Source organism: Salvia splendens, chromosome 4 (genome assembly GCF_004379255.2).
Source record: "Salvia splendens isolate huo1 chromosome 4, SspV2, whole genome shotgun sequence".
Taxonomy (NCBI): Eukaryota; Viridiplantae; Streptophyta; class Magnoliopsida; order Lamiales; family Lamiaceae; genus Salvia; species Salvia splendens.
The window spans coordinates 35,363,988-35,372,248 of NC_056035.1; positions in this window are offsets into that span (position 1 = coordinate 35,363,988).

Consider the following 8,261-nt stretch of genomic DNA (forward strand, 5'->3'; position numbering starts at 1 on the left):
GACTAGAGGGTCAATCACATCAACAAAGCATAGATTTTCAGAATCAATGGGTTTCTTCATGGCATCATTTATATCAAAAGTAAACTTCTCACCATTAAAATCAATGCAAATAGTCCCCTCGGCCATATCCACTATTGTCTTAGCCGTTCTCAAAAAAGGTCTCCCTAACAAGACTCCACTAGACTCTCTCGCTTCATGCTCACTCATTTTGATCACATAAAAATCAGCAGGGTATGTGAACTCCTGTACTCTAACCAACACGTTCTCTAAAACTCCCTCAGGGCTTATGCACGACCTATCAGCCAGCTGGATCAACACCCTAGTGTTTGACAGCCTCACTCCTTTCAGTCGGTTATAGATTGATAATGGCATGACATTAATGGAAGCTCCAAGATCACACATCGCATGTTCAACCTTCACATCCCCTATAGTTATGGGTAAAGTGAACATACCTGGATCGGCCCTTTTGGGCGGCAGTTTCTCTTGCACAATTGCGGACGCGATCCCTTCCACCATGATTTGTCCATCTTTTTGAGCTTTCCCGGCTATGAAATCCTTAATGAATTTTCCGAGCGGGGGTAGTTTCACGGCTTGGAGGAATGGTATGGTGACGTCCAACCTTCCAAAAATCGACAAGTAGTCGACCGGGTTCTCTTTCTTCCTCTTTGTAACAAATCGGAATGGGAATGGTTTCTCTCCTTTTTTCTCTTCTACGGGTTCCTCAGCAACTTTCTTTGGTAGCTCTTGGGTCCGAGCCTCCATTCTGGGATTTTTCTCTTGAGGAGGTTCCTTCCTGGTCAGTAAGGCATCGGGTTCACCTCTTATACTTGGTGCATCATCCAGGAAGAATGGATCCTGCATTCGAGGCATGAAATTCCCTATTTCCTCGGCTGAAATTGTCTCGCCTCCTATCTTCGTTCCATTCGATCCTTCACTCGGCTGTTTCGGTTGAGATGCATCATAAGTAGTTCCTGACCTCAACGTGACCTTACTCACATTTGCCTTCTCGGGCATTTGGACTGTAGATGGGAGTTTTCCTGCATTTCCCTTCAAATCACCCATCGAACTGGCCAGTTGAGCTAACTGCCTATTCATCATATCCATGTTCGCCTTATGTTCTTTCTGGGCATTTTGCATCCCCTGCACGACCTCATTATGGGCTTGCAATTCTCCTTTGATGTTCTGTTGTGATGCTAGCATTTCACTCATCATGTCCTCAACGGATCTCCTCGGCCTGTTCGAGTTTTGGAAATGACCCGGCCCTTGGTGTTGATAGTTCTGGAAGGTTTGCTGTCCTTGATTAGGCGGGTATTGGTTATATTGGGCAGGAGGAGTGTACTGATCTTGAGGATATTGATTCTGGTGCTGGGCTTGGAATTGATTCTGGTTCTGATGGTGTTGGGATGCTTGGTTTGGTTGATTTTGGTAGTTTTGGAAATTTCTCTGATGGGGTGGCACGTAAACAGGGTTCGAGTTTGAGCTTTGTGGGTTATAGTTTTGGGCTTGTTGGTTTCTTCCTGACCAGTTGGGCTGGAAGTCTGGGTTTGCTGGTCCACGGTTAGGGTTTTGGTTCGGGTAAGGGTTATATTGGTTCTGGCCTTGACCTTGGTTCTGGTTTTGGTTCCCTTCGCCCCATCGAAAATTCGGGTGGTCCCTCCATGGTGCGTCCCGTTGTCTCCCCTGGATCCAATTCCCATTCTGGTTAAAATACCCAGCAACATTAGCTTGCTCCGTACTGATCAAGTCATTCGGATGCTCGTATTGGGCCCCTTGATTCCCCTGCTCTGCACCCTTGTAGTTCCTAGTTGGGAGAGGTGGTGGAGTGCTCTTCTCGATGGCACTCAAAAGTGACTTCTTCAGTTCATCCATCTTCAAGTCCATTTTCTGCTCCAGCTTGTTCTCCTGATCAGTAGTCGATGCAACAGCAGCCCGCTCTCGGTTGTATCCTTCCCTTGAATGGTCATACTCTTTCTTTGCATTCAGTAGCTTCCTTAGGACTCTCTTTGCTTCGCTGACCCGTAATTGCGTGAAGCTTCCTCCCGAAGATGAATTGGCCAGGTCTTTGGTTACCGCGTTCATGCCCTCGTAGAAAGTATGATGTACTTCAATGTCCGCCATGCGATGGTTGGGACACGATTCCAAAAGACCCATGTATCTTGCCCAATAGTCGCTCAAGGGCTCGTCATATCCTTGCTTCACATTCGTTATTTCTCTCTTCAGTGCGCTTGTCTTAGATGACGGAAAAAACTCGCCCAGGAATGCTGACTTGAAGTCGGCCCAAGTCTCAATAGAGTCAGGGGGCAAGCGCATGAACCAGGTGTTCGCTTCCCCCTTGAGCACAAATGGCAGAGCTTTCAGCCTATAATCATCTTCAGTCGCTCCTGCTGGTCTTCTCTGCGCTCTACAAATCTTACAAAATTCGTGAAGGAACTCATACGGCCCTTCATAGCTTTTCCCGCAGTATGTAGGTAGAATCGCTATGACATGAGGCTTCACGTCACAAGCAGTCTGTCCCGGGGTGACCACGATAGCTTGCGGTGGTTCTCCTTCGGTATGCGCATTCAGCGTACCGATCTCTGGATCTTCGTCCATGTTGGCAGCCATTCCTGGATTGCCTTCCAACAGTGGTAACTCCACGGGAATTGGTCCTTCTATGGTGTCCTGTTCTTCGTCGCTACTCGTGTCTAGGTCAGACAGAGTTGTTGACAGGCCAGAACGAGTGGTCACAAGTATGGATCCTCGCTGAAGTATCTTCGGTTTCCACGGATTAGGATCCGAACTGCTTCTCATAAACTGAAACAAAAGAAAAAGAGAAAAAATTATACACAATATTTACGCCAAAGTATCACACACAATAGTATATAAAACGCCATCCATCCCCGGCAACGGCGCCATTTGAAGAGGTCTACGAGGTGCGTAGGTGTCGTTCAAGTGAGGATATATCCTACTGGCAGGATAAAGATCCTAACTAAGCCTAGACCTCGTCTTCAAAGATTCCTCAACCCACTTCTACTGATCAGTATAGTGGAGGTAAGGGTCGAATCCCACAGAGATGGTGCGTTTAAACTACTGCGGTGATGTTTTGGAGGGTTGGTTAGCTACCACGCTCGGGTTGAGTTTCTACCTAGGCGAGTAATTAAAGGGTGGCGTCCTACTGACTAGGATGGGGGAGCAGATCATGGAATGCAACTGTGTACGTGGAAATGAGGGGACATGGTGTAACAGAAATTGTTTGGAAAGGACGGTATTTCTATTTTTGGCTAAACAGAATATTCAGAGTGTAGTGGAGGTAGTGGTGACTAGGCTGACAGATCTGCAGGTACAACCAGAGGTGAAGGACAAAAGAAAGCAAAAGTAAATAAAAGTAAGGTGGTCCCCAATCTGGATGTAGACATCGTCTTCTCCAACAACACAACTTAAACTCAGATAACAATTCCAGATCCAACCCGGCAAACGCAGATTAACAACTCGCGAACACAGATCTAAAACTAAGAAATCAAATCTGAAATCAAACGCTGAAACTGGACTTCTGCATGCTGGTCAACATGAAAGATCGATTCAGAAAATAAAACGAAGCCTTGCATGCAACGATCTACTTCCAGATCAAATAGTACTTGTTTACCTATCCTAAAGTAATTTGTTACGTAACAGAATTTAGAGATTTAGCACTTAAAACACCGAGGAATCTTAGATCTAAGCTAACTAGACAAGGAAAGAAAAGAACACTACAATGAACGAAACGGAAATCAACTTCATAGCATTAACACGTTCGGATATCCAAAGCAAGCATTTCAAAACAACAAAATCCCAAAATGTAACAGAAATCCAACGTAAAGACGGAGAACTAATTAAACTACGAAAGCAATTTAAAGATTGTTTGCCACTCCGGGCGATAAAATCTCTGACTGGAACTACGATCTAGCTAACTGGAACGGACGATGACTGGAACTCGGGAACATTCTGAACGTCAGGTGATCATGGCTCGGCGAGGCAAGAAGTGGACACGGCTGAAAGGCTGAAATTACCGAGAGAACTCTCTACCTAAGGATGATGGTGAAAATCCCTCTCTCTCCAACTTGGCTGCCTTTTATAGGGAGGCTACCCTTGATTTTAGGGTAAATCCTCGCTGCAATTTGACTTCTTTGCCCTTAATTGTGGGTAATCCGTCCCAGCTATCCGTCTTCTTCATCTCAAGCCGTTTTAGCACGTATACGGATCAGTATGAGACCATGCTGGCGCTTTTTCTACCCGAACACTCCGGAACTTCCCTACTGGCCAGAACACTTATCCTGCACACTTTGAGCAACTGCTTTGCAAATATAATCATTTAAACCTGTCATACTGACCAGTAACCGAGGCCTAGAATACGACTTATCAGTTATTCAAGAGGAAAGACAGAGACTCATCAATGGAAATACTCTATCTTCTAACACTCCTCGTATCCCAACCACTAGTGAATTACCCTATGCTAATACCACATCTTCATTTGGCAGAGGATTGAACAGATATTTATGTTCTCACTGTGGTAAAACAAATCATCCAGTGGAAAAATGCTTCTTCCTCCATGGATTTCCTCCAGGTTTTGCTCGAGGCAGAGGCAAACCTACTCCATCCTCTGGTTTTAATCCACATAAATCTGGTTTTGCTGGAAATCAGTCTGGAAATCAGTTTTCTCAACAGCTGAAGTCTATTAATTTTGTTGAAGACACTGCAAGTTTGCCAAGTATTGATCAGTATCAACGGCTCATCAGCCTTCTGCAGAGTCAGCAACTCCATAACCTTCCAAATCCAGCAAACACCTCAGCTAATGACCTCTCTGCTCAGTCCACATCTCAGCCTTCATCATCCAGCAATTTTTCTGGTACTGTTTTCTTCACTCCTTACATAAACTCTATCTCATCTTCATGTTCCACTTCATCTATTTGGATTCTAGATACAGGTGCAACTCATCATGTGTGCTTTGATCAATCTCTCTTCAATTCTGCCACACCTATTGAAAATGCCTCTGTCAATCTCCCAAATGGAAACACAGCTCCTGTTACTCATTTAGGTACAATACAACTCACTTCTCTAATTACTCTCACTTCAGTTCTATATGTTCCATCTTTTTCTTTCAATCTCATATCTGTCAGTGCCCTCACTCATTCCTCATCTTGCACTGTCATCTTTACTCATAATGCCTTCACAATTCAGGAAGCTTCACTGGGGACAGTGATTGGGAAGGGTAATAGAGTTGGAAACCTGTACATCTTTGATTTTTCAGAAGCAATTCAGCCTTGTTCAAGTTCTACTGTAACTCATTCTCTTAATTCTGCTTCTGTAAATTCTGTTGTAAGCCTTGATCTATGGCATCAACGTTTAGGACACCCTTCACTCAATAAATTGAGACTTTTATCCAACATATTGTCTCCATCAAACTCTCAACTCACTGCATGTCACATATGTCCTCTTGCAAAACAAAAGAAGCTCCCATTTCCCACTTCAACATACAAATCATCTGAGATTTTTGATATGATTCACTGTGATGTATGGGGACCTTTTTCCACCCCTACACATGATGGTTTTAAGTACTTCTTAACCATAGTGGATGACTTCTCACGATTTGTTTGGACATTCCTTCTCATACACAAATCTGAAGTTCTGCCAGTTCTCACCCAATTTTTTGCCACTGTAAACACTCAATTCTCCAAGAAAATAAAAGTGATGAGGAGTGACAATGCCCCTGAGCTTAACCTCCATTCTCTTCTATTTTCATATGGGACTATAGCTCAACATTCTTGTGTGGAAACTCCACAACAAAATGCCCGAGTTGAGAGGAAACATCAGCACCTCCTCAATGTAGCCCGTAGTCTCCTCTTTCAATCTCATTTATCCATCTCATTCTGGGGGGAATGCATCTTAACAGCTTCTTTTCTCATCAACAAAACTCCATCTTCTGTGCTTCCAGACAACACAACTCCTTTCCAAGCCTTATTCAAGAAAACTCCATCTTATTCAAATCTGAGATCCTTTGGATGTCTTTGTTTTGCATCCACATTGGATAAGAGCAAAAATAAATTCTCTCCTAGAGCTGTTAAGTGCATTTTCATTGGATATCCATCAGGCTACAAAGGATACAAAGTCATGGACCTTGACACTCATGAAATTTTCATCAGTAGAAATGTCTCTTTTCATGAGACTGAATTTCCCTTATCTTCTGATCCACAATCTGACCTTCCTATTCTCACTCATACTGATCCTCCCATTTCTGATCCTCTCATTCCTCAGTAAACTCCTTTTTCTGATCCTCTCATTCCTCCACAAACTTCAAAATCTGGCAGAAAATTGAAAGCTCCTTCACATCTAACAGATTACATTTGTAATTCTGTCTCCACCTCTAAATATCCAATCTCATCTTTTTTTTCCTTATCCAAATTATCTCAGCCTTATCAGCAATTCATCATCTTGCTCTCTACCCTCTCTGAACCTTCTACATATAAAAAGGCCTCTCAAAGCCAAGAATGGGTTCTGGCTATGCAAGAAGAGCTGCAAGCCTTGATCAGAAACAATACTTGGCTCATCACTTATCTACCACCGGGTAAAGTCCCCATTTCTTGCAAATGGGTGTACAAAATAAAATTTAAGGCTGATGCTTCTGTGGAGAGGTATAAAGCCCGTTTGGTGGCAAAGGGATTCACTCAACAAGCTGGTGTTGATTATCATGACACATTTTCCCCTGTTGCTAAACTCACAACAGTCAAATTATTGTTGTCTCTTGCAGCTATAAAGGGTTGGACCCTTGCTCACCTTGATATCAACAATGCCTTTTTATATGGAGATTTAGAAGAAGAGATTTATATGACTCTACCTCCTGGCTTGATCATTACTGATCCTCCACCAGGATCTGGACAGCTCGTTTGTAGACTCACTAAGTCCCTCTATGGTCTCAAGCAGGCATCCAGACAATGGTACCTCAAATTCTCTCAAGTCCTCTCAGGTTTTGGCTTAACTCAGTCAGCCTCTGACCATTCCCTCTTCTACAAATACTCTGCTTCTGGCATCTATTTTGGAGTTGTTATCTATGTGGATGATATTCTTGTAGCAAGTAGTGAAGCATCCTTGATATCTGACTTCAAGACCTTCCTTGCTGAGCATTTCAAATTCAAAGATTTGGGCTACCCCAAATACTTTCTTGGCATTGAGATTGCTAGGAATAAATCTGACATTTTTGTTTCTCAGCACAAATATGCCTTAGATTTGGTTTCTGATGCTGGGTTGCTTGGCTGTAAACCTGCATCCACTCCCATGGACTCCATTAAACAGCTACAAGCTGATGCAGGACCACAACTAGAGGATCCCACAGTATACAGAAGGCTCATTGGAAGACTTGTATACCTATGCATCACACGTCCAGACATCACTTTTGTTGTTAACAAACTGAGCCAATTTCTTTCAAAACCTTGCTCAGATCATCTTATAGCTGCTGAGAGAGTCCTCAAGTATTTGAAAGGAACTATAGGCCATGGTTTGTTCTACTCTTCACAAGCTGATCTTTCACTCGGCATCTTTTCTGATGCAGATTGGGCAGGTTGCCCTGATACCCGACGATCCATTTCTGGTTTTTGCCTATTTCTTGGTACTTCCTTGATATCTTGGAGGTCCAAGAAGCAACACACGGTATCTCGTTCATCTGCTGAATCTGAATACAGGTCTATGGCCCTTGCTTGTTGTGAAGTAGTATGGATAATCGCATTACTAAAGGATTTTGGTATAGACATAAAAAAGCCGGTTCCTTTATATTGTGACAGTCAAGCTGCGGTCCATATTAGCTCTAACCCGGTCTTCCATGAACGTACGAAACATATCGAGATCGATTGCCATACGGTTCGTGACAAGATACTTGAAGGAGTAATCACAACAATACATGTTCACAACAACAATCAGCTAGCTGATGTCTTCACCAAACCCTTGGCTGTAGCTCCATTTCACACTCTACTTACCAAGATGGACTTTAAAAGCCTATATAGTCCATCTTGAGGGGGCCTATTAGAGATAGCTCATCTGCAAGACACGAGCAGCCTCATCTCATGCTCATGCATGTAGTGTATCCGAGCTCAAGTCTCTACAGCTGTCAGTGAGCTGTACTAGCCGTTGGCATTGGCGGTAATCTGTTAGGCTGTTATGTTAGTTTGTTAGTTGCATAGAGATGTTATCGTATGCCTTTGTTGTATGTACACCATCACAATCTTAGTATATAAGGTGGTGATCAGTTGTAATTCATT